The 25,442-nt window shown below is 35.2% G+C and overlaps 1 protein-coding gene across 1 annotated transcript in view; it reads left to right on the top strand.

Annotated features, from left to right (window-relative positions):
• Positions 1-1,022: 1,022 nt before the first annotated feature.
• LOC138703251 (uncharacterized) overlaps positions 1,023-25,442 on the top strand; it is an 82,638-nt gene continuing 58,218 nt past the window's right edge. Inside the window, exon 1 of the mRNA XM_069830979.1 lies at positions 1,023-1,265. The gene's annotated coding sequence lies outside the window, so the exon portion shown is untranslated. The remainder of the gene's footprint in view (positions 1,266-25,442) is intronic.

The following is a 25,442-nucleotide window of genomic DNA, read 5'->3' on the forward strand; positions in this document are numbered from 1 at the left end:
AATTACAATGAGCACAACTTTTTATTTTACCTCAACTTTTCCACAAAACAGTTTTTTTTTAATTCCTGAAAAAATTGTTTTTGGAGTTACGTCGTTTCTAAAATTGCCGATTCAGGTCAGTTACAGTTAGCATTATACTGTAGTGTTTGCGTACAAAATCTATTATTGAATAAAAGAAATTAGCCCTTCATATGGGGTGCGTTTATCCGACATTTATAACTTTTCTCCTGGCTCTGGTGATATTCAAACAGCCAGTAACCTAGTCGATATTAGGCAACAATAAAATTGCAATACAAAATATGTTGGTTCCCATTTGAAATTGTGAATTTGATCTTCATAATAAGATGTAGAACTTACCTCTGATTGAGGTTCTGACTGATAATGTACATCTATTTCTTAAGTCTGCTTAGTGTAATAATGTAGCTAATCGGGGAGTATGCAATGGAGGAGGAAAGGAACTGGCTATTCTACCCCATTATCTCCTGGCATAGTTGCCTCATAAGTGGTACCTTGTTGATATAATTTGAGAGGCTCACACCTGTCTTCGGACAATTGACTAAGCAACAACAACAACAACAACAATATGTCGAACAATATTTACGTAAGGTATACTTTTCATTATGTGCATTAGATGTCCCCTTCGATATAATAATTTCTACTTGTATTGTTTATAGAATCAACAGTTAAAACGTTATCGGAAGAGAAAAAGATAAGTGATCCACCGATATGACAGGTTGTGCTTATTAATAAAACAGAAACATTTCATTTCATCATAAAAAATATGCAATGACGAGCGAGTATATCATTAAGGTATGGTGCCTATGGTGATGCATAACAATGTAAAAAATACCACAGCAATCAGGATATTATTTGTTTCACTTCGTTTCGTCGGGTGTTTTTGTTGTGTAAATAAGGCTTAATGAACAAAGTACCTGATTAAAGCGAAGTGTAGAATTTTGTGGACTTCCGGATGTGAGAAGACGGATAGCTTTTATCGAGTGCGTGCTTAGTAAGCCACATGCATCGCATATGCGATCTCAATACGTAATTAAAGACTTTGTGATGGACGGATGAATAAATGATAAGGCTTTGTCCGAGGGACGACAATTTATTATGCTGGTCACTGTAGTCGGAAGAGAATGGGAACGTAATTTTGGCACAGTAACCAGGTGTAATGTATAACGGTTACACTACCGTACGTCAAACAGTCGTGATCCAATCCTCTTGACATTAACATTACTTGTAATTTGTTGGAGATACCCGCAGTAAGTAGTATTTATACTATATTAATAAGTCTACAATCCTACTTTATCTTTATTCGAAAGAGTAATTCATTGGATTAAGTACATTTAGCATAAAACACTAGATTTAGAGGTTAGTTTTAATTATTATTATAGGCTATATTCAGTTCGGTATATCATAGCTGAAAGAACTGTGGGCCTATCTTCCGTCCACGGGTCTGGATGTTTGTCTGTTGTCTTGTGACTATCCTGTCATGTCTCGGCGATGGGCCTGTGTCATGCTGATTCCATAATCAGGGAGGCCAACATTTGTGAGATGTCTTGTGTACGATCAAATTAATCGTCTTTTCCTGTCGGAGTGGTGTGTAAAGACACGCTCCCATTTAGCGGAATCAAATTCAACAGAATTTCTCTTCACTAGGCTACGCATTTGAATGGAAGATAGCAGAAAGCGGCGCGGCGAGTCGAATCGAATAGAATTCATGAGCTAGAATATATTCCACTGCTGGAAAAGAATATCTTGTTTCGGATCACAGTATAAAGATTATACTGTGTTCGGATATGATCTGTGTTCTCGTGAAGCCTTCGTGAAAAAAATAAATGAACCATATCCATTTTTGGTAGCGTAATTTGTTTATTGAAAGTTATGCTGAACTAGTACGTATATAGAAAATTATAATTCAATAATATGAACGAAGAAAAATTAATATATTTTATTGAGAATTATCCGCTATTGTGTGACAAAACACAAAAGTATTCTCTAATAATCATTTTTGCACGATTGTGTTTTTTGCTGTATTTAACAGAAACTTGTTGCTAGGGAAACCATTCTTCATAACATAAAACTATACTGAAAAATACCCATTATAGTGCACTTATTGTTACTAGTTACCATTACACTGCAGTTTTGCGAATGCTTTGGAATAATATTGCTCTAAATATATTGTAGGCTTATTTTCAATTTTAAAAAATGTTGTACAATACAGGTTTGTGAAGTGAATTACAAAATCTCGGAAATTGAGAAACTCCTTCTGCTCGTTTTTCAAACTTTTCCTCGATTAAAAAAAAAAACTGTTCCCAACCTTTTATCGTAACAGTCTAGTATATACAGTCACGAAGCTTGAGTTGTGAGGGTGCTAGGAACAATAGACTGTGCCGGTACTATTTCGCATTGTCTGTAATGAGGCGATATTAGCGATCCTAATGATTAGCAACTATCTATGGATGCATATTTACTACGTATTGAGCTTCGTGACTATATATACTAGACTGTGGTAATATACTACTGTATTCCGTGATAATGATTGAAGCGAAATAACTAAATAAATGGAAACGTCAGGTAAAAATTAAAATCCAAAGCAGGGCTAAATAACGAAATGTTGCTTCACCTCTCAGGATATAGTCAAATAAAGTGAAAATTATCCATATATCTAGTATTTCCTTTTCTTGCTTTGTATTATTTATTTCTTCTCTTCCCGCCTCTTCACATAACTGTGCTAAAGTCGTTATGCGATCTATTTTAATGTGTACACGCTTCGGTTCGGCTCTATTCCACTAGATGTGAGCGCCGGCCGACGTTTCGGTTCGATTCCATTCGGTTCCACTAAGTGAGAGCAGGCCTTTAAATTGGTACAAAGAAAGAACTTCTTGGCAGCTATGATACAGACCATTTTTAATATTGAAGCTGACTGAGGTATCTCAATGGCTAAGGTGCGTATTTTAACGGTGCGTGAAAGTCACTGTCGAAACATATGTAATCCATAGATGTTTGTCGTTTGTCAGTGTGATGTGCTGGGTTAACTTTGAGGCAGACTAGACGTCTTTATGAGTTTATGACCCCGCATTACGGAAACTTCGCCATGTGTCTTATTTAATATCAGACCTTAAAAAGATAATGGCGGTGATAAAAATAAGAAGACAATAGTCTAAGTAAGCGGTCATCAGCACAGTGCATCCTCGGGCTAGTGTCTGTTACGCGCGGATAAGAGATGCACTGGTGTGCATCCGTGGCTGCTGGCGGGTATGCTTTCTGCCTCTCCCTCCTGCAGTTCGACGATGCATATTACGATACACTCCTTACCCTTTACCCATTTCAGCGAGTGCTGACGACCACTGGTCTAAGTTCTGAGAGGAGTATGTAAGATTCTCAATTCATGCATGCAGTTAAATAAATCCAGTCTATGGAGGTCCGTGGCCTACCAGTCAATTGCTAGAGCATACTGGCCGCAAAAGAGATGATAGCACGATAAGTTCCCCATCCATTGCAGCTGGCTTACGAAACCGGATTTCGCTCTCCAAATTCATCGCGCTGCTGGGTGGGCACCGGTTCCATTCGCTGGCCGAAATTTAATGAGAAAATTTCTTCTCCCAAGAAGACGCGAACAAGTGCTCATTCCGTAATGCTAGGCCAAGACATGACGCCTTACGGCCAGACGAGCTGTAAATGTCGCAGGTTTTCTGCGACAGATGTAGGTGCCGTAATTGTCGCAAAATGGATGGTCAGACGACGCTAAAAATACTGCTTAATTTCTGCGTTAACTGTAGCTACGTGTGGCCACAAGATATGCCATACTAGCGACATTTGTAGCCTAGTTCTTTAGCGATTTGCAGCAGTCAGCAGACGGTTACAAGTTGATTCTGTTATACTGACTATATGTATGTATTATACATACTGAGAAATTCAGTAATTAGAAAAACGGGGTTTCCTTCAAATTTGAGAATGCCTTTCTCCCATTGTACATTTCATCCAATAGAAAACAGAGTTTATTTTCTGACACTGGGTGGCTACACGTGCAGCTACAAATGTCGTTGCGATGTGCGGTGTGTCAGTATGTTTGTCATTTCTTTTACATATTGTAGCCAGGTCATCATTTCTTGTAAACTGGAAGTATTTGACTTCTCTGCCTTTGGTTTTCTTCGCATAATTGTTGCATCCGAGTACGGCACAATCTGGCACTTTGTAGTTTTTAGATCACACGTATAAACTTTTTATATACATTTCTTAATTTTACAATAATGACAATAACAATAATAATAATAATAATAATAATTATTATTATTATTATTATTATTATTATTACTATTATTATTATTTATTATTATTATTTATTATTATTATTATTATTATTATTATTATTATTATTATTATTATTATTATTATTATAGCAAGCAATGATCAGTTTCTCAGATTATTAAATTTCGAGGAGGCCTAAATAAAATGCCAAGGTGTTGAATACCTGGCTGCAAATTCAATTACCAAAAGGGAACTTAGTGCCGATATTTATTTTTCCTTCTAATGCAGTAACAAAAAACAAGAGTAAGGTTACGAAAAGAGTATTTAAAATTAGCTTACTCTCAGTAGACTACCCGCACGTAATAATAATCCTTTATTAAGGAAATTGAATTTTAGAAACAATAAATAATTATAATAATATAATAAAACTTAGGGGCAAGCGTCTGACATGTTGGGCCTATTCGTGACCAAATAATTTTCCTCCTTAAACGAATTAACATTATTGTTTTTTTAGTCGGTTATTTAACGACGCTGTATCAACTACTGGGTTATTTAGCATCGATGAGATTGGTGATAGCGAGATGATTTTTGGCGAGATAAGGCCGAGAATTCGCCATAGATTACCTGACATTCACCTTAACGTTGGGGAAAACCTCGGAAAAAATCCAACCAGGTAATCAGCCCAAGCGGGGATCGAACCCACGCCCGAGCGCAACTTCAGACCGGCAGGCAAGCGCCTTAATCGACTGAGCCACGCCGGTGGCTAACATTATTGTTAGTTACTGGGAATTCCTTATTATGAAATCCATTAAACTTTAAATTTATATTAATATATATATTTCCGCTTTAGTAGATCCCAAAGAAGACTCAGAGAGTCAAAGAATATACAAATCAAAGACTTTCATCTCCTGACAATAAATAAAGAATAAATATCATGCAAAAAAAATTGTAATATAAGTACAAACAACCATGTAAAATGAATGGCCATGCTTTAATTTTTTAGCAATGAGAAAGAAAGAGAAAATCAAATGTCATGTAAAGGACACACAGATTAAGACTTTGAAAGCAGTGAAATAAATCATTTACAATAATTTAGTGTAATGTCAATTTACAAATACGTATGGACACATGCGTAAGTTAATTTTAAATACTATTTTCTTAACCTTACTCCTGTTTTTTATTACTTCACCAGAAGGAAATGTAAATATCGCCAATAAGTTCCCTTCTGTTAATTGAATTTGCAGCCAGGTATACAACACCTTGGCATTTTATTTACGCCTACTGTATTAAAAAATAAAACAAGTGACATTGATGAGTGCAGTGAAATTTGTCTCTCGAATTACTTATAAGATATCGCAATTTGTACCACCCCGCTTATCTTATAGCGTTAGAATATCTTTTGTTTGTCAAAAACTTTATGAGACACTGAGACTGTAACATGTCCTAAGATTCACCTTTCAGGTTTCCCCCTCCCCCGAAATTTAATAATCTAAGAAACGTGATCTATCATATTTAAGAGAACGTAAACTCTGTTTTGTATTGCATAAAATGTACATGGGAGAAAGGCATTCTCAAATTTGAAGGAAAACCCTTTTTCTAATGGTTGAAATTCTCAGTATGTACATATAGTCGTAACAACAGAATCTACTTGTGTTTATGAGGAAGTGAAGTAGAGAGAGAGATTGACTTTTAGATGAGAAATTATTATTATCATGACAGATTTATAACAATACGGTGCCAATAAATATGACATATTTGTTACTAATAATACGGTGCCAATAAATATTGTCTCGCTTTTGTATAATCCGGGCTAAATTTCTCCGTATTTTAACTCTTTTCAAAACATCTTTGTTTAAAAGTACGTACATTTTTCTCCTTTCAATTTAGACCTAAAGAATTCTTCAATAATAAAATGTATACAAAAGCGTTCTAGCAAACCCTTCACAGCGATTTTGTTTGGTAAAAAGACGTACAATTCTTTTGCAGGACAGACCTCATAAATCAGTATTGTTTATAAATATTATTGCGTTATAAATACATTTCCACTTTGAGTTGTATTTGGGACATAAGAATCAAGTTTAATTTGTCGCAACGTCCAATAAGCATTCTGCAAAACCAAGAAAAAAGAGAACTTTTACAATAGATGTGTTTACTTGTCCTGTTTTCAAAATATCGAAAATGAAGTAAAAAAAAAGTGTGTACTCTCAAAGATCATGTTCCTTGGATTATTAAGTTTCGGGGGAAGGGGAAACTGACAGGTGAATCTTAGGGTATGTTACACTCTCAGTGTCACAAAATATATTCTATCGCTATAAGATAAGCGGGGTAGGACAAATTTACGATATCTTATAGCTAATTCGAGAGACAAATTTCATTGCACTCATCAATGTCACTTGTTTTATTTTAGAATACATTAGGCCTAGATAAAAATGCCAAGGTGTTGTTTACCTGGCTGCAAATTCAATTACCAGAAGGGAACTTAGTAGGGATATTTACTTTGCCTTCTGGTGAAGTAACAAAAACAGGAGTAAGGTTTAAAAAAATAATAAATAAATAAATTAATTAATTAAAATTAGCTTACGCATGTATCCATACGCATTTTTAAATTGAATTGCACTAAATTATTGTAATTATGTGCTGTAAAATGAATGACTTTGATTTGATATTTCAGTGTTTTTAAAGTCTTAATCTATGTATCCTTTACATAACATTTGATCTTCGCTTTCTATCTCATTGCTAAAAAAATTAAAGCATGGCCCATTCATTTTACATGATTGTTTGTACTTTCATTAGGCCTACAATTTTTTTTGTTATTTTCATGATATTTATCCTTTATTTATTGTCAGTTAGGGGGTAAAAGTATTTTGCCTTGTATATTCTTTGACTCTCTTTTGGAATCTACTAAAGCGGAAATAAATATATTAATATAAATTTCAATTGTAAAAATATTGATTTCATTGTTAATTCGTTTATTAAGGGGGAAAATTAATTGGTCACGAATAGGCCTAACATGTCAGACGCTTGCCCCTAACTTTTATTTTAGTTTTATTTGATTAGTATTATTATTATTATTATTATTATTATTATTATTATTGTTATTGTTGTTGTAAAATTACGAAATGCATATAAAACGTTTATACAGGTTTTCCTACGTGTGATTTAAAGACTACAAAATTCCATATTATGCTATGTTCGGATGCAACAATTATGCGAAGAAAATCAAAGGCAGAGAAGTCAATTACTTCCAGTTTACAAGAAATGATGACCTGGCTACAATAATGTAAACGAAATGACAATATACTGACACACTCTTCGAACATGGCACCAAAATAACAGCTCTCTCAGCTCTACCGATCAGCTGATCTCGGGCAAAACATTACACAGTATGCTGTACATACATGCAATATATTACAAAAATTACAAATATGACGGTCTATCCTAGAATGTATTAAGATAAAAAAAAATTGGTAGATCTTAATTTTACAAGTGTCTTGTTTTAATGGCTTGTTTTATAGTACAACATGAAATAACTTAAAGATAAGCCTGATATAAATGTGTCATGAAAATATGGGATACTTTTACTGCCGACGTTTTTGTAAGGAAATTGAAGTTAGAACTTACTGAAAAATGTGTTAAGTAAGACTGAAAGTAGTTGACACAAGAAAGGACACTTGTTTTTAAAAAATGTTTATTCATGGCAATTTATTTATGTCACTTGACAGTACTTTGCACATTGTTTGACAATACCCTTCATTTTAATGGAGTGAAAACATGAGTTATGTAACTTTTATTGATTTGAAAACAGTAATAGTGTGAGAAAGCTGTGTCTTACAGAAACATTAAAATTAGCTTTGATTTTGTGATTAACATCTTGACGGCTGTACCGAGCTTTATATTTTAGAAATTCTTCTTAAGTTCGTTAAGTTTATTTATTAGTAAAACAAGAACATAGGCCTACCGTGTCTTTATATAATACTTTAATTTACATATTAATAAAGAATACAATTATGTAATCCCATACAAAAAAAAAAGTCACAAAAATAATCACAAACTGACAGTTATTTATACAAAGAGGTAAGAGGAAAGAATATGGTTTCTCGCTTTTTCGCAAAAAATGAATGTTTGAAAAAATGCAACGAAAAATGTTAATGTTTCAAAGTTTTAAAATTTCATCGGTAATTATACGTAGGTAACAATGAAACATGGATGTCTTGTAAATTATAATTAAATTCTCACAATAGGCCTTATAACTAAATATAAAATTATAATAATACTGTTAAAATGAAAACTTATAAATGAAGTCACGACACAATAATTATGTACCGTATATAAAAATTAGAGGAAAATAATATTTCTACGTTATTTCACATAAATTGGATACATGTACTACAAATTTATCATCTAACATAATTCCTCCTGAACTTCGTACCATTCTAACGTATGTTCTTATGAACAATCGTTTAAATCACTGTTTCAGCACATAAAAAGTGAGTCCATTAAACATATTACGATTTAAAATATACTTATGTAGTATACAGCATAAACAGTTTTAATTGCTGTGCGTGGTGCAATTAAGAATTTTTTCTTTCATCACTTCATTAACAGTTCACAATAATCTGTTTATGTTCAGTGGGACTGTAGTTTCTATATACAACCGGAAGGGGTGGAAGGACAGAATATGAGGGATAAAGAAGGTATAGGAACGGTTCTAAAAAAGACGAACCTGTGTCAGTGGGCTTTATATTGTATTTGTGTAGGCCTACTTATTGTTAAATATACTGTTATACAGAGTGCTCTAAAATTCCCCTTACAAACTTCTAGGACTTGTTAAGGGGACTGAGTAGATAATATTTTGAATTGGAGCTACAGCCGTTTGAAAGCAAGCACTGCCTGAACGTACGTCACGTGTCTCAACAAGTAATAGCTTCGCGATTCGTCCGCCTGCAGCGTTACATGATGAGGGGTGCTTACGTCAGATCATGTGATGTCAATTGACGTTTATCCTATCTCTCGGAGCTAGTTCGAGCCTCATTCACGTGTCTTTCAGTGTTAGAGCAGCATGGTTCAGTACATTTTTGCAGAATACGCCGACATGATCCTTCTGTATGGCGAAGCTCGAGGTAATGGAAGACCTGCTCGTCGCCTTTATCGAGATCGTTATCCACAACGTCCGACTCCATTGCATACCCTTTTCGCCATAATTACGTAACGGCTTCGAGAAAGGGGTACCTTCACCACCAGCAGGAATGACTGTGGTGCTCCAAAGAGACTCCGCACTCCCGAATTGGAAGAGGCCGTACTGCATCAACTTGAAGGGAACCCGTCAACGAGTACACGAGCAATTGCGCGTGTAATGGATGTTGCGCTCAGCAACGTCTGGAATGTTCTGCATGAACAACAACTACATGCATACCACCTCCAAAGGATACATTCACTACTGCCAGCCGATTTTGCTCCACGCGTTCAGTTCTGTACGTGGTTTCTGCACCGCTGCATCAACGAGCCACGGTGCATTCTCTTCACAGATGAATGTACATTTACTAGGGATTGTGTACTCAATTCACGAAACAGCCATGTCTGGGCAGACGATAACCCTCATGCCACGCATGTCCAGGAATTCCAACACCGATTTTCTATCAATGTGTGGGCAGGTATTCTGGATGGTCATGTGATTGGACCGTACATTCTTCCATCCCCGCTAACAGGTCCCATCTACTTGATCTTCCTACAACACGTATTGGGTGTGTTGTTGGATGCTGTGGCATTGAACGTCCGTCAAGACATGTGGTTTCAGCATGACGGCGCACCTCCTCACTTTTCACTCGCTGTTCGGGAACATCTGGACCGACGATTCGAACAAAGATGGATAGGCCGAGTTGGTCCAATTGCATGGCCTCCACGATCACCGGATTTGACTCCATTGGACTTTTTCCTCTGGGGTTTTATGAAGAGTTTGGTTTATGAGACTCTTGTAGAGACAGCAGAAGATCTGGTGGCACGAGTTGTGGTCGCTGCAGGAGAGATTGCAGATACACCAGGTGTGATAGAGCACGTTTACCAAAACATCATTTGTAGGTACAATGCGTGGAACGAAGTTAGTGGTCGCCACACCTAACCGCATTTGTAGTGGATTTGAATGTTAACCATAATTTGAAAAGGACAAAAATAGTTTAAGTTGAACTGTAAACAAAAGTGTTTGTGACAAATGATTCAGTTTCCATTTTGTTTCTTTGGTTATTAATGAGTTGAATTGTAAAACAAGTGTTGTACTAGGTCACGCCTCGTAATAAAATAAATTACTTGTAAAAGTGGTCGCGTTAAAAACATGTTTTCAAACGGCAGTAGCATGGCAACGATACGTTTCCGGACATGGGTTCCAATTCAAAATATTATCTACTCAGTCCCCTTAACAAGTCATAGAAGTTTGTAAGGGGAATTTTAGAGCACCCTGTAGGTTTAATTTGTGAGATAATTAAACATACCGTACCAATTTAATGTATTATGAGTTTGTTTAATTCCATGAAATAAGTTATTATTTTGTTCCTAATGATAGTCTCTATTTAAGTCCGCTGTTCACAAAGGTTGAGTTGCAGCCATGGGTTCTCCCTTATCTCTGCCAGACGCTACACTCAAAAGGTTCCGCAACTACTACATTCCCACAGATTCACAGCGATATTCGGAACATCGTTTTAATATCATGCATATTATTTTCGCAACTTTTCTTTTTGGCACATCTTATAATAATAACACGTACAGTAGCGTGCAAATTAATCCGAACACGACATATTTTTACATTTTGTGTCATTGTTGGCCTCACAGCTGCTCATACCGCTTTAATTGACATCTGTAGCACGTGTAATTCCATTGTTGAAGGTCTGTCATTATTTTTTTATAATATGTGACATTTTGCCTGTCGTTTTGTACTTATAAGCATTTCAGTTGCGTTGAAAACTTAATACTGCAATCCTGTGTACATTCTGTCGTCTTCACAAATGGATACAACTCCACGAAAACGGTCTAAAATTATAACATTAGTAGAGCATTCTTCTATGACACAGAGGCAAATTGCTGCAGAATGTCACATCGGTTTGGCTACTGTTAATTCGATCATAAAACGATACAGGGAGACTGGATCCATCACACTCCAGAAAAAAGGAAACTGTGGCCGGAAAAGGAAGACTTCACCTGCAGATGATCGTTTAATTGTCAGGAAAAGTAAATTAAATCCTAGACTAACTGCTGTCGACTTAACCCGCGAGTTAATGGCTACCACTGGGGCGAATATTCACGTCACAACAGTGTGGCATAGGCTTTTGGAAGCTGGACGAAGGGCTCGTAAGCCTATTAAGAAGCAACTGCTAACCCCTGTTATGTGCAAAAAACGCTTAATGTGGGCAAAATTACATCAACACTGGACAGTGAATGACTGGAAGAATGTACTTTTTCCGATGAGTCTCATTTCGAGGTCCACGGCCACCGTGTTTCTTACGTACGGAAAGGATCTGAAAAATTAACAGCAGCTCATCTCCAACAAGCACCCAAATACCCCCCTAAAGTAATGTTTTGGGGGTAGTTTTACACATGAAGGGCCTGGAGCATTAATACCTATCAAGGGAATGATGAATTCTGACAAATATATTCACTTATTGGAAACCAGAATCGTACCCCAGCTGCAAAAATCATTTCCGGATGGCAGAGGTGTGTTCCAACAAGATCTGGCACCATGCCATACGTCTCGAAAAACTACAGAATTCTTCAACAAGAAGAATATTCAGGTACTCCCCTGGCCAGGCAACTCACCCGACATCAACCCCATTGAGAAATTGTGGTCAATTTGCAAAATAAGAATGCAAAAAATGGATTGTTCTACAAAGGAGAAGATGATTTCTGCCCTCATTGGTGTATGGTTTCGCGATGAAGAAATGAAGAATATTTGTGGGAAATTAGTGGAATCCATGCCAAATCGTCTCAGAGCTGTTATTAGGAACAAGGGAGGCCACATAGATTACTGAGGTATGTCTTAGATCTTTTTTTTTTATCCCGTTTGAGTGTTTTTGCATAAGTAATTACGTTGTTCTGATTAATTTGCACGCTACTGTATCAGTGTGCAAAATTTGAAGATCTTACGCAACCGTTGCCTTGTAAGTTCTCTTTTTCAGTTGCCTTCTACTCGGGTTGTCGACCAGGCACAAAGAATGAGTGACAATATGTTAGTCTAGCGTTATCATATGGTAATATAAACACTGTATTATGTTGTTGTGGATTAAGAACTTGTGCTATAGTCGCGACGGTGTTATTCCCGGCGTGACTCCTGCTCTTTGCTTACATCTTGGGAAGTGAAGGCTCTATAAAGTCTAGGTAGGTAGTATCGTTCGCCATTTTTGTTCTTTCATTGCCGAGCTACCAGATGAGGAATCTATTTGCCACACCGTTAAGCATTATCATGTCGTAGCTCCTATGATAATAAATCAAACGCACTGTATTTGAGCAAATAATTGAGCGGCAAATAACGTCCTCGTGTGCTTTCTGCGAACGCCAACGAAAGAGCCAAAATGGCGGGCGATTATATTAAGTATTTATCGAGCCTTAGGAAATGCATAACGTCATCATCAGCGAATCACAAGACGCTAACGTTTAAATGTAGCCGACCTGCAACGTGATTGGCTGCCGGAAATAAGAGCGACGGGACTATAGATGTACACGAAATTCAATCAGCAATAAGTAAAATACCACAACAATCATTACAGCCACGTTAATCAAACTAACAAAATAACAATAAATTATTACTTTACTTCTTGTTGCACTTTATAATTGTTGCTGAAAAATCAACGTCTAAATCGCGCAGCTACTCACGCCCAACCGGTAGGCCTCTAAAAATTAATGATTTCACATTATATGCCCTAATAAGAAAGAACCAGTCATGTAGTTTGAATTGTCAGAGGAAATTTCCAGTTTTATTAATTAAGGGTAGATGTGAAACAAACTGAAGGACTGATAGCAAAAATCGGACAAGACCAAAATTTTAATTTTTGCGAAAAAAAAAACTGTCTCTCGCGTTTCTCATACAATAAAATAATCTGACAGATTGTATATAGGTATCTCATATGTCTACCAACTTTGGTAAAAAGTTTCACTGTTCTCTTTTATATAATTTCTTGGGGAAAAAAAAAAAAAAAAAAACATTTGGACATATCCACTTTTTACAGAAAATGTTACTGTATAGGTACACACATTAATTGAGAAAAAATATATGAAATCATGTTTCATTCCTATTTTAAAAATGTATCAACATACAAATAAGTACTTTATCATACAAATAAGTACTTTATAAGTGTTTTATTAAATTAAAAACTTAATGGTTGAATGATTTCCTGACCAAGAAAAACAAAATTGTTATGTTTATATTTTTCTCTTTCTAATTTGCGTCGTTCAGTCTTTGAAGTCTTGGCACGTAAGGTAGACCTATATCAAATACCGGAAATAATTATTCTAATAACAACACAATAAACTATGCTAAATCAAAAATATTATTATTATTATTATTATTATTATTATTATTATTATTATTATTATTATTATTACTACTACTTCTACTACTACTACTACTACTACTACTACTACTACTACTACTACTACTACTACTACTACTATAGCTGTTTTCACTCATCACACCTATCGCTATTGTCATCTTCTGCCACCTTAACATTCTCCTCATTCTTATGTCTTGCTTTTTATGGATCTGGTTAATTTTGATGATCATTCTATTTGTAAAACGAAATACGAGTATTTAGCCATAACACCGACAATAACAGCTAATATGGCGATGAAACAAAAGAAGACAACATTAATGCCATCTTCATGATATTTTCTAACAAGAACCGGATAAGTTTGTGACTTTTCCGTCTTTTGCTAGAAAGACGCTGGACTAACCCGTTTTTGCAGAAACGCTACATTTTCAAACGTTATTTCATTTGCACAAATCTAGTTTTTTTAGAAACTTGTTATGTTATATAGATGCCGCTTGAAATGAAGTGAAAAGAACTGTACTATGCTCAAAATTGGAATTTTTGGACTTGACCGGTTTTTGCTGTCAATCCTTCAATTATCGTCAGTTTACAAGCAAAACACATTAAGTCAAAAATATAACTACTAAGAAAAAGACATCTACGTAATGTATGTGTATAAACTTAGAATTGGAAAATAAAATACACATAAAGGGAAACAATTTATTAAAAAATAATATTCTGAGGATTATGTTTTGTCTTTTGCCTTTTTCTCAGAGATAATATTTTTTTACTTAATGTGTTTTGCTTGTAAACCGACGATATTGTTTGTTAATCTGCGTCACCATATGGTAGCGAAAGATTAGAACGGGTACTGTCGTACATCATACTGGCCCAATTATAATTGTGCATAATAAATAGAGAAATATTTTGATTAATGTTTTCCTATTTATGTTTTTTATACAGTAGGGCTATAGAGCTCTGAGTGATTAAGATAGTAGGATATTTTAGTTTGTTATTTAACGACGCTGTATCAACTACTAGGTTATTTAGCGTCGATGAGATTGGTGATAGCGAGATGATAGTTGGCGAGATGAGGCCGAGGATTCGCCATAGATTATCTTGCATTCACATTACGGTTGGGGAAAACCTCGGAAAAAACCCAACCAGATAATCAGCCCAAGCGGGGATCGAACCCGCGCCCGAACGCAACTTCAGACCGGCAGGCAAGTGCTTTAACCGACTGAGCCACGCCGGTGGCTAAGATAGTAGGATTTATTAGTACTAATGACTTTTGCAAAAAAGAAAGAACTAATCATTGAAGTGCATGATGTTTGCTTACTGTGAATGTGGCGATATTGCTCTTCGCTGTCAATGTCTGTAATGTGTGGGTAGGTTACATTATTTGTATTCAAGCCTGTCGTTTCATTGGCATGCCTTCTAAGAACATAATAATACGGTTGCGCGACATAACCTGAATCGTCATTACATCACACGTCAAAGAATCAGTGTCACCAACTCATCAAGATGGTACACAAGGTCCCGGGTTGAATGAATTACGAGAAGTGACGACATGTTTCTTGTTCCGGGACATGGACTCTGCCTTCTGTCAAATTGGGTATCATGTCTTTCACGGAGATAAAAGAGTTGTCTGAGCGTGATGTTGACCATACCACCTCGTTTTAGTGCCGAGTTTACGAAAGCATAGAGCTACACATACGCCTTTATGGAGTGTATGTTTTTATATCTATATAAATTTATTCATACATGATATTTCTCGGCCTGGGTAGGGGTATAGTGCTGGTTTTCTGTGCTCGAGGTTGCGGGTTCGATCCCGAACCAAGTTGATGGCATTTAAGTGTCCTTAAATGCGACATGCTCATGTCAGTAGATTTACTAGCATATAAAAGAACTCTTGCGGGACAAAATTCCGGCACTCCGGCGACGCTGGTATAACCTCAGCAGTTGCGAGCGTCGTTAAATAAACCATAATTTTTTATGATATTATGTACTATGCTTCTAAATAAAAGACAAATTTTCGTACTGTTAAAAATTGTGATGAATCAACCCATATTCAGGGAAGAGAGTTGATGTTTCAATATAGTTTTCCAGAATATGATGAGAAAATTAAAAATATTTATTAACATGAGAACCTTGTGATATTGTTCTGCAAAAGAATCTGATATGTCTGATGATGGTAAATAGGAAATAAAAAATAAAAGTTGTTTAACCACATTCGAATTTCATATGTTCTGTTCGGTCCTCCTGGTTTGATATACTGGTATTGTTTCCTTTAATTTTTGTAAGCCAAGTCTGTCCTAAGTGAAATTTACACTCTGTACAGTGGGAAAATTAATTTTTGCAGCATTGTGAGATGCTATTCATAATGTAACAAAAGCTTTGAAATGATTCATTGCTTTCCACATATTTGGAAACATAATTTTTTCAGGAAGAACCATATGTCGTTATATGTTTGAGTATTAGCATTTGGTACAAAAAACAAGTAACACAGTAATATTGAATGCATTAACACACGAATGAATGATGTACATTCATTAGAAATAGTTGGGAGCATAATCAAAAGTACTGTCAGCCAAAACTATGATGCATTCTTTATTCATGAGAAAAGTTACATTTGTTTTACAAGTTATTGAAACAATATTGGCCCTACTGTTGCCGACCACGTAAGAACTGTTCTCCAATGTGTGTAGCTACATTTTCGGCAGAAGCGTATTATAAGGCTTCTTCGATGAAAGAAGGAACAGGAAGAAGCATTTTACAAAGTTTCCTGTAAATTGTTTGCCTGAACGGATCAACTTCAGGAAAATAATCTCAAAATTAGGGATATATATATTTTTTAATTTAGGCCCTAATCATGTTTAAGGATTTGAATATAAATCACAGTTTCCCGTAAATTGTTTGCCTGAACGGATCAACTTCAGGAAAATAATCCCAAAATTAGGGATATATATTTGTTTTAATTTAGGCCCTAATCATCTTTAAGAATTTGAATTTAAATCACCTGTTGCATTTCTTTTCAATGTTATAAATAAATAAATTATGGTTTATTTAACGACCCTCGCCGGTGTGCCGGAATTTTTGTCCTGCAGGAGTTCTTTTACAATCCAGTAAATCTACTGACATGAGCCTGTCGCATTTAGCCTAAACACACTTAAATGCCATCGACCTCGGCCGGGATCGAACCCGCAACCTCGAGCATAGAAGGCCAGCGCTATACCAACTACGCTACCGAGGGCGATCTTTTCAATGATTTTTTTTAATGTATTAGATGAAATGGTTTGTGGTCATGATACCCTGTTTTATCAACATTAAAATTTTTATATTTCTCATGGCGTGTGTCACTGTAAACTTTCATGTCTGGTACTCTGCTACTTTTGATTATTTTAAAGTCCATGTTTATAAAATCATAACATTTAAAATACGTACACTTATGTAACACTCTAGAAGAACATTTGTTTATAAAAATGTTAATACGTTAAAATACACAATTAGATCCCTGAAAGAGCATTTGTTTAAAATAAATTCGCCAAAATGCTTTGGGCCTATACTGAAGCTAGATTAATTCCCTAACTGCTATACAAAAAAACAAATGCGCTACTATATATTACCACTAAGACTAAACAAAGGCACTCTTCCCCAACGAGGTAGGATATAGTAGAGTACACCGTACAGCGTTGCCAAACCAATTGTTGGATTTTGAAAGTGCCTAAATTAAAAGAAGAAATGTGATGAAATTAAACCTAGTATGTCCTAAGAAAATACAACAAAATGAACTGTAGCGAGAAAAATTTGCATCTCACATTTACGCACCAGCACAATAACCAATACGTGGTGTGAAAGATAAACTCAATTTTTTTTCTTTGCGGTACTGGAATGTCGTGATAATGCATTGCGTAGGCCTATATATGCATAATTGCATTGTTGCCGAGAAAGCATAGGCTGCATTTGTGTTCATGTGGTCTCAGCAGCAAATGGATTTCTATTTGCTTTACTTGGGGTCTATTTAGTTCAATGAGAAGTTCTGTTTCATTCAAACTGTAATTTTATTATAAATAATGACGCATTGAAATATTTTTACTGCATATATTATAGTCAGTTTTTTTTATTTCAAATCCCCTCAGAACCAAATTCTGGCTGCGCCACTGCATAGGCCTACATAATATCATTTATGATTTTGCGTCATGTAACGTTACAAATTTCGTAATTTTTACTCAAATCACATCGTCAATGTGCGATGCTTCTGTTTCCCACAATCTTCAAAGTTATTTATTACTGGAGCTAGCGTTTTTAGAGATCCTCTTCGCATCAACTGTAATAGCATTTTTATAGTTCTTCAGACGCATGTGGATACTCTGTCGTTCAGGAAATCCCAAAGATAATTATCACAGCCACTGGCGGAGCGAGGGGTGTGTTTGGGGTTTAAAACTAAAACCCACAAAAATAAAATGAAACGCTGTTGAAGCTCTGCAACATTATAATTAGAGACGAGAATTTTATGCAAATGCATGTTTTTATAGGAACACAGGACATAGCTCAAACTTAGTACTTAACCATATCATTACTTTCCGGTTCCAAATATGTGGACTTTCCGTGCATATTTGCATGTTTTGGTATTTTTGGGGATGAAAACCTCAGTTTCTCGATTTTTATATCACCTGTTTTAGCTTCAGGAATCAGGATTGAAGAAGGAAAAGAAAAAAAAAATCTAAATAACAGAAAAATGAAATAAAATGTTAAGATTTTCACTATAAGATGTTAGAGTACCTTTCCTTGGACGGAAGTTCATTTTTACAACACTTTACCCACGACTCTCACTAGGCTGCGTGTCATAAATGGATTTGTTTTAATTTTTAGTAGGTTATTTTACGACGCTTTATGAACAGCTTAGGTTATTTAGCGTCTGAATGAGATGAAGGTGATAATGCCGGTGAAATGAGTCCGGGGACCAGCACCGATAGTTACCCAGCATTTGCTCATACTGGGTTGAGGGAAAACCTCAGAAAAACCTCAACCAGGTAACTTCGACAGGAAATCGAACCCGGGCCACCTGGTTTTGCGGCCAGACACGCTAACCGTTACTCCACAGGTGTGGACTGGATTTATTACGTTGGATACTTTGAGAATAGTAGAGAGGAAATTCAGAGGATTCAAGGAAACTGGCGACAAATAATTTAGGTCAAAAGCACCCTCTTTCAAGGAGGTTGTATATTCTCTCCCTTTTCCAGCTGTAGTAGAAATTTAGATTCAAAAATTGGAATCATTCGCTATACTATATTTGTAGTGCGTGAATCTCGTAAGTGGTTAATGACTGTGTTTGTTTATTCTGTTTAATTGTGTTAATGTGGTTCTAATATGCTTCAATTAAAGGTTACAAAAGTGTATACTCCTTGCACAGTGGATTAAAGGATAGGATTTTATTAGATCAGATAGGGATGTCGTATTCTGCGATTGTTTCACTAAAGATGTAAGCACTGCTACTCTGTTTCCGAATATTTTCTATGGCAGTTGTTCTTTGCAAAAAATTACGAAACTTCTTTAAAATAATTAATTAAATTACGATGTCCGTTTTTAAATCGTATCTAGGTAACCGTAAGCTCTATTATAATGTCAGATAAAATGTAATGTCGCATCTACTTCACATTTTGCAAGAATGCAAAGAAGGAAAGAATCTGCAAAAAATTCCATAGATCCCTGAGTTATTCCCGTGGGAGAGTGGGTGTAGCAGCGAAAAACAAACTGGGCAGGGTCATAAATGCTAACCCGGACAACGGATTCTTTTGTTCAGTGAAGGTTATTTGTGGCGAAAGCTTGAATGAAAAATTTGACCTGACACTGTCACAAATAAGTTCATTCAAGTTTGCACCCATAACTTCTAGAGAGGTCATTCTTTGCCTACAAAAACATATTGACTGACAAGTGCAGGAACCTCACAGAGACCAATTTAGGAATGATGTTAGGTTGCAAAAAAAAAAAAAAAAAAAAAAAAAAAAAAAAAAAAAAAAAAAAAAAAAAAAAAGTTAAGTGAAATAAGACATTTGGAACAAAAATGAAAGTGCATATTTTAATGTATTTTTCGCTTGATCGTACATGTTTCATAGTTTAATAGTGCATGGATTCAAGCAAATTTTGGGATTTTATAGTGCATGAGATTCTCGTCTCTAATTATAATTTATAACAGTGACTTACTTTGAGGATGTAAAGGTTTCTCAATTACTGAATCTGGATTCTAAGAGCCCTACATACGCAAATTCTGTTTATTAACATAGTCATTCAGATGGAAACTAGCTTCATCAAAGAACCAAATGTGACTGACTGCTGTAGGATTCTCATTCATGGTTCACACATGGTTCTCATTCATGGTTTGTTACCTCCAGTTACTGCCTGCCTCAAGTGAACTTAGTACGGTAACATTTGAAGGGTTCAGAGCCATAGTGGGCCAAGCGCCATTTATTAAAAACGGAGAAACCAAAGGTTAAAGTTAAGTGAATACCATAGTTAAATGAAGATTGATATGTCATTTAGTTTTAATATATATATATATATATATATATATATATATATATATATATATATTACTTGCTATATGTTTCCATTGAATTATGGTAATAACTTCTTTTTAACCCTTGTTTTCTACGGTTTTAGTAAATGGCGCTTGGTCCACTATGGTTCTGAACCCTTCATTTATAAGTATTTTCATATTATTGTTTGTGATTGTTTTATAAAGAGTTGTTGCGACAGACGTTTGACATATATTTCCCTGGGCTGCGCTTGCTGTACGCGTGCAATATTTTCAGGTGTTTTCATAAATTTCGATCTGTCAATAGCACCACCCTTTACGTTTACCAAAACGGAACCTGCTTCTCCGAATTTCTTCACCAATTTTTCAATTGCCGATCGTCGTGCAACTTCTCTTCACTGAAATTTTACTCTAAACTCCTGTCGCACCAAATTATAGCCAGTGATTATAAAAACTTTTCTCACAAAACACCTTTTTTCGACAGTGTATGCCATTTTCTTTACTAGCAATTGTTGAAGAACGTATCGCTAGGTTCAAGTTACACAAAAAATGTCTATACCCGTGATTTTGCATAACACCAAAATCATTCAGCATAGTAGGCCTATACAAAAATATTTGCATTTTAAAACACCCCGTCTTTTTGTAATGTCCCTATAGATGCAATGATATTTAATTACTTTTCAGAAGTTAAAATGAAATTAGTATTTGTATATTGTAATCACATTTAATATTATTTTCCTATTTAAAAGTGGTATTTTTGTGTATTATGTATAAATAAATAAATAAATAAATAAATAAATAAATAAATAAATAAATAAATAAATAAATAAATAAATGAGTGAATGAATGAATGAGTAAATGAAAGAATGAATGAATGAATGAACGAACGAATGAATGAATGAATGAATATCAGAGAGCGTGTTAAGCGTTTTTGGGAAATATGTAGTTTTCGCCTGAAGTAGAATTTGGACAAATTAAATAGGAAATTTTATATAGGGCTAGACTATTTTTACAATATTAGCTGCATAGGCAATCACAAGAAACAAATGTTAATTCTCAAAGCAACAATTTCATTCGATTTAGATCTTTCTTTTTCAATGGCCAAGTTTACCTCAGTTTACGGTATGGTAAATAATTCATTTCAGAGGAAATAGGGAAGGGATAAGCCTTCCGATATAACTTATCCTACCCTATAAGGTCTTCCTTAAAAAATCTCGCCCTCCTCCGAAGCAAAAAACTGAAATGACGCTCCTGATTTAGAAGAAATCACGGTATGCTCAAAATATTTTTTTCGATATCAATTATGCTGATAAAGAGTATTTCCAGGACTTCTCGAAACCGATTTTTGCAGCATCATAGCTAGTTATTTAACAACGTTGTATCAACTACGAGATTATTTAGCGTCGATGATATTGATGATAGCGAAATGGTAGGTATTTGAGATGAGGCCGAGAATTCACCATAGACACCATAGATTACCTGACATTCGTCTTACTATTGGGGAAAACCTCGGATAAAAACGGGAATCGAATCCATGCCCAAGCGCAATTCTGGATCGGCAGGCAAGCGCCTTAGCCGACTGAGCTACGTCGGTGGCCTGCAGTGTTACAATAGAGTACTTTCATACTTTGTAGAGGACATAAAAGAAAATAATGATAATAATAATAATAATAATAATGTAGATCGTCTATAATTCGAACTAATTAATGTTCAGTCCCGTTCGGAGTTTCGCTCGGATTTGCGAACATAGAGCAAAAACAACAAAAAAAGTAATTTTAACTATATATTGTATTAACTTTAAATATTTCAATAGGTCTACTACATACTGTACTACAAACAACACTAGACAAATTTTAAAAAAAGCATTTGCTCTCTCTCTCTTTTTTTAATTTTTTACTGAGCTTCGTTTCTTTGCAGCCAAGTCTCTAACTTGTAGACAGGTAAGCTATGTTACCGTACACTCAGACAGATTATCCAGCCAATTTGTAGCTGTCTCTAGGCGACCAGAGTCGAGAAGGCCGAGAGTGAACCATGCCTGCACATTTTCAAACGCACGTAAAAAAATTGAGGATTCGGATTCAGATTGTCGATGGTTCAGATTATTGGCGTTCCGATTATGACGCCGTACTGTAATAATAATAATAATAATAATAATAATAATAATAATAATAATAATAATAAATAAAAATAAAAATGAGAGCGTGTTATGCGTATTTGGTTACTTCTAAATCTCGTCTCTTAAAATAATTAAATTATGCATAGCAGTCATAGCTTCCAGTAAAGCACTGGTTTATTCCCAATATTCTTCCGAATTCTTTTGCTGGTCAACAGGCATTGGCTCGAATGTTAAAGCGTATTCTCTTTCAAGTGCGTGAAGTAATGTGACCCTCAGAATTAACGGTTGTTTCTGAAGTCTGTTCCAATATAGTAGCCTATCATCAACTCGATCAGTGCATTCTTATAAAAGCAGTTGACTCTTGAATTTTTTTATACGAGGTTCTACGTAAGTCGGTTAGTTCTGCAATAAAACTTTAATTAATTAACTCGATAACATGTTCCAGCACCTTCGAATTCTAAAAATCTGGGTAACATTACATATCGCCTGGAAAATTCTCCTAGAACACATCTCCGTTGTTTTTCGCAGATAACGAATATATCTTATGGTTTTGTGCGAAGTATGGCAAGTTATTAAAATTAATACTACGCAAAATTACCAAGTTGCAAGAACTACGATCTAGTAATCCTGTACTGAGGCGTTCATTTTGTGAGTATGCTTTAAGCAGAGGGCAACAAATGGAGAAATTGACTTTAGTATCTCTGTTTTTGTAGCATCTCAATGTGTATGTTGAAGCTCCAACGAAATTGACTTTTTTCCAAATTGTATTTGCAGGGCCGGGTTTAGGTAACCTATAGTACCGCCCCTACGCAGTGCTAAAATTTGCCGCCCCTCAACTCCCACAAACAATTTATAAGCAGCTATTATATAGGACATGTTTAGTTTAAATTAGTTTTAAATGAAATGTTACAATTCAGAAAACAATAAATTACTGGAATCAAAATACTTGTGAATTATCAAGATTTCCTTCGCACTTTCTTCACAGGGAAAGGATTGATGATGTCATCAAAGTCGATCTGACGAAGCACATCAGACTCGATGCAAAGAATAGACAAATACGTTGGGAATAGACATAGTATTCAGCCACAGTCTAGTATATAGTATAGAGACCTGCAAAACCGCGCACACAACCGCTTTAGATTCGACTGGTCGGAGCTCAACCTGCTGCGATGAACATCGGGCCGAATAACTCGGTTGTCGAGCGATTACGCCTCATGTATTGCAGAGTAGACAGAACATCAGGCGCATTTACATGAAAATGACGTTTTTCGAGTACACAACCGGAGTAACAAGGAAATTTACGTTGTCTTATTGAAAAAAAAAATTTTTTGCAAGTATTCTTGCAGTTCAGTCGACACTATAACACATACTATATTTTCTTCATTATTCTGTACTTGCAGTTACTTTATAAGTATCGTTTATATTTTAAACTTTTAGAGTTTTACTAATGAAAGTTGCTTATAGATATGTTAAACAATGTTATAGTTTTTCACAGAACAAGACGTGCACAAGCCATGCATATTTTTCTTACCAATAAACGCTATATAGCTGGCGTTTTTCTATACCAGTGTTAAACAGTATACGTCATAACTTCATCATTTGATTACGTCGTAACTCTTTCTCGTCACATATTGACTGAATCTTGTTCGATTTGTATAACCCAAAGATCGATATTACATAAGTTCATGTAAGATCGCGAATTATTTAGAACACAAATCTCACACAGAAAGAAATGGTAAGGAGGAAGAAAATACAATCTCCAAATAACACCAGGTACATTTCATCATACAATAACTCTTTAACATTTTCTCAGTAGGCTATACAAACAGAGTAATAATATTGAAGGATATTTATTTTGTTTAATTACAAAAATATGTTTGCTTAAAATAGGAATACAAATAATATGACACTTTAATATATTTATTTTTGTATTTCGAACTTGCAGTAATTTGACTAGTAACAAATAAATGAACAATGGACACAGTGACATCGAAGGAAATAGACGTAATGTATAATGTAAAATATCATAATGTAAACATATTCAAAAATATAATTACAATTCATTATAAAACAAAATAGGAAATAAGTACATAAGTCCATTATGACGTTTGTACTTTAAACTAAAAAAAATGTATAGGCCTACCTCTAAAACAATAGTTGCATGCTTTTTAATTATTCTAATCAGTTGCAATATTATTTATTAAGAAATCAATTTAAAAAGATAAACAGTAATGTTATTTTCAACAATACGATTACTTTGGCTCCCAATGGTTGTTGTTCTGTACAAAATAAGTATAATTTACACATTTCTAAACTACGAATAACAAAAGAATAGCAAGGTTTAGAAACAAATCATTCTGTATAGAAAAGATCTACTTCAGTGAAAACAAAGAACTATTTTATTACACACGTGCTAATATCAACTATTTGATGTTCACAATTATTATTAGGGCCTATTATCATAGACTACATGATCAGAGTTGACTTCTTGTGTTTATGTATTAATAAATCTCTTTTACTAGTCTAAAGTTACGCTCGGTGGAAACACTTATTCATGGAATGGCCAATATTCGTTTCACAAGTGTTGCTATACTATAGTCGTCCACAAGCATTTGTGGTTGCCAAGGTCACACACTTTCCCTTCTTCTTACTGCAAACTTACTCACCCTCCTACCACCCTAATGGGCTGGGGACCGGTTCTACTGTAAAAATCTGAACTTCCTACACTGCAAAGACAAAACCGAAATTCAGTATCCTGTCTAAGCTTGTGCTGTGCTGTTCTGTGTTATGTGTATAGCTGAGAATTGTCTAAACTTAAGCTCTGTTATTCTATTTTATATATGTAGATACTTTTTCAAGCATTCAATAACTTGTGGCCGAGTGATTAGTCTCTCTGCCTTGCACCGTGGCGACCCGAGTTCGATCCCCGTCTGGATGGTGAACAAAGTGGGCGCGAGGGTTTTTTTATCGGAGTTCTCCCATTTCCCCTCATCATTGTCATTCCACCAATGTTCCATTATCACAGTCACTC

The sequence above is a fragment of the Periplaneta americana genome, chromosome 7 (genome assembly GCF_040183065.1).
Source record: "Periplaneta americana isolate PAMFEO1 chromosome 7, P.americana_PAMFEO1_priV1, whole genome shotgun sequence".
NCBI classification, from domain to species: Eukaryota; Metazoa; Arthropoda; class Insecta; order Blattodea; family Blattidae; genus Periplaneta; species Periplaneta americana.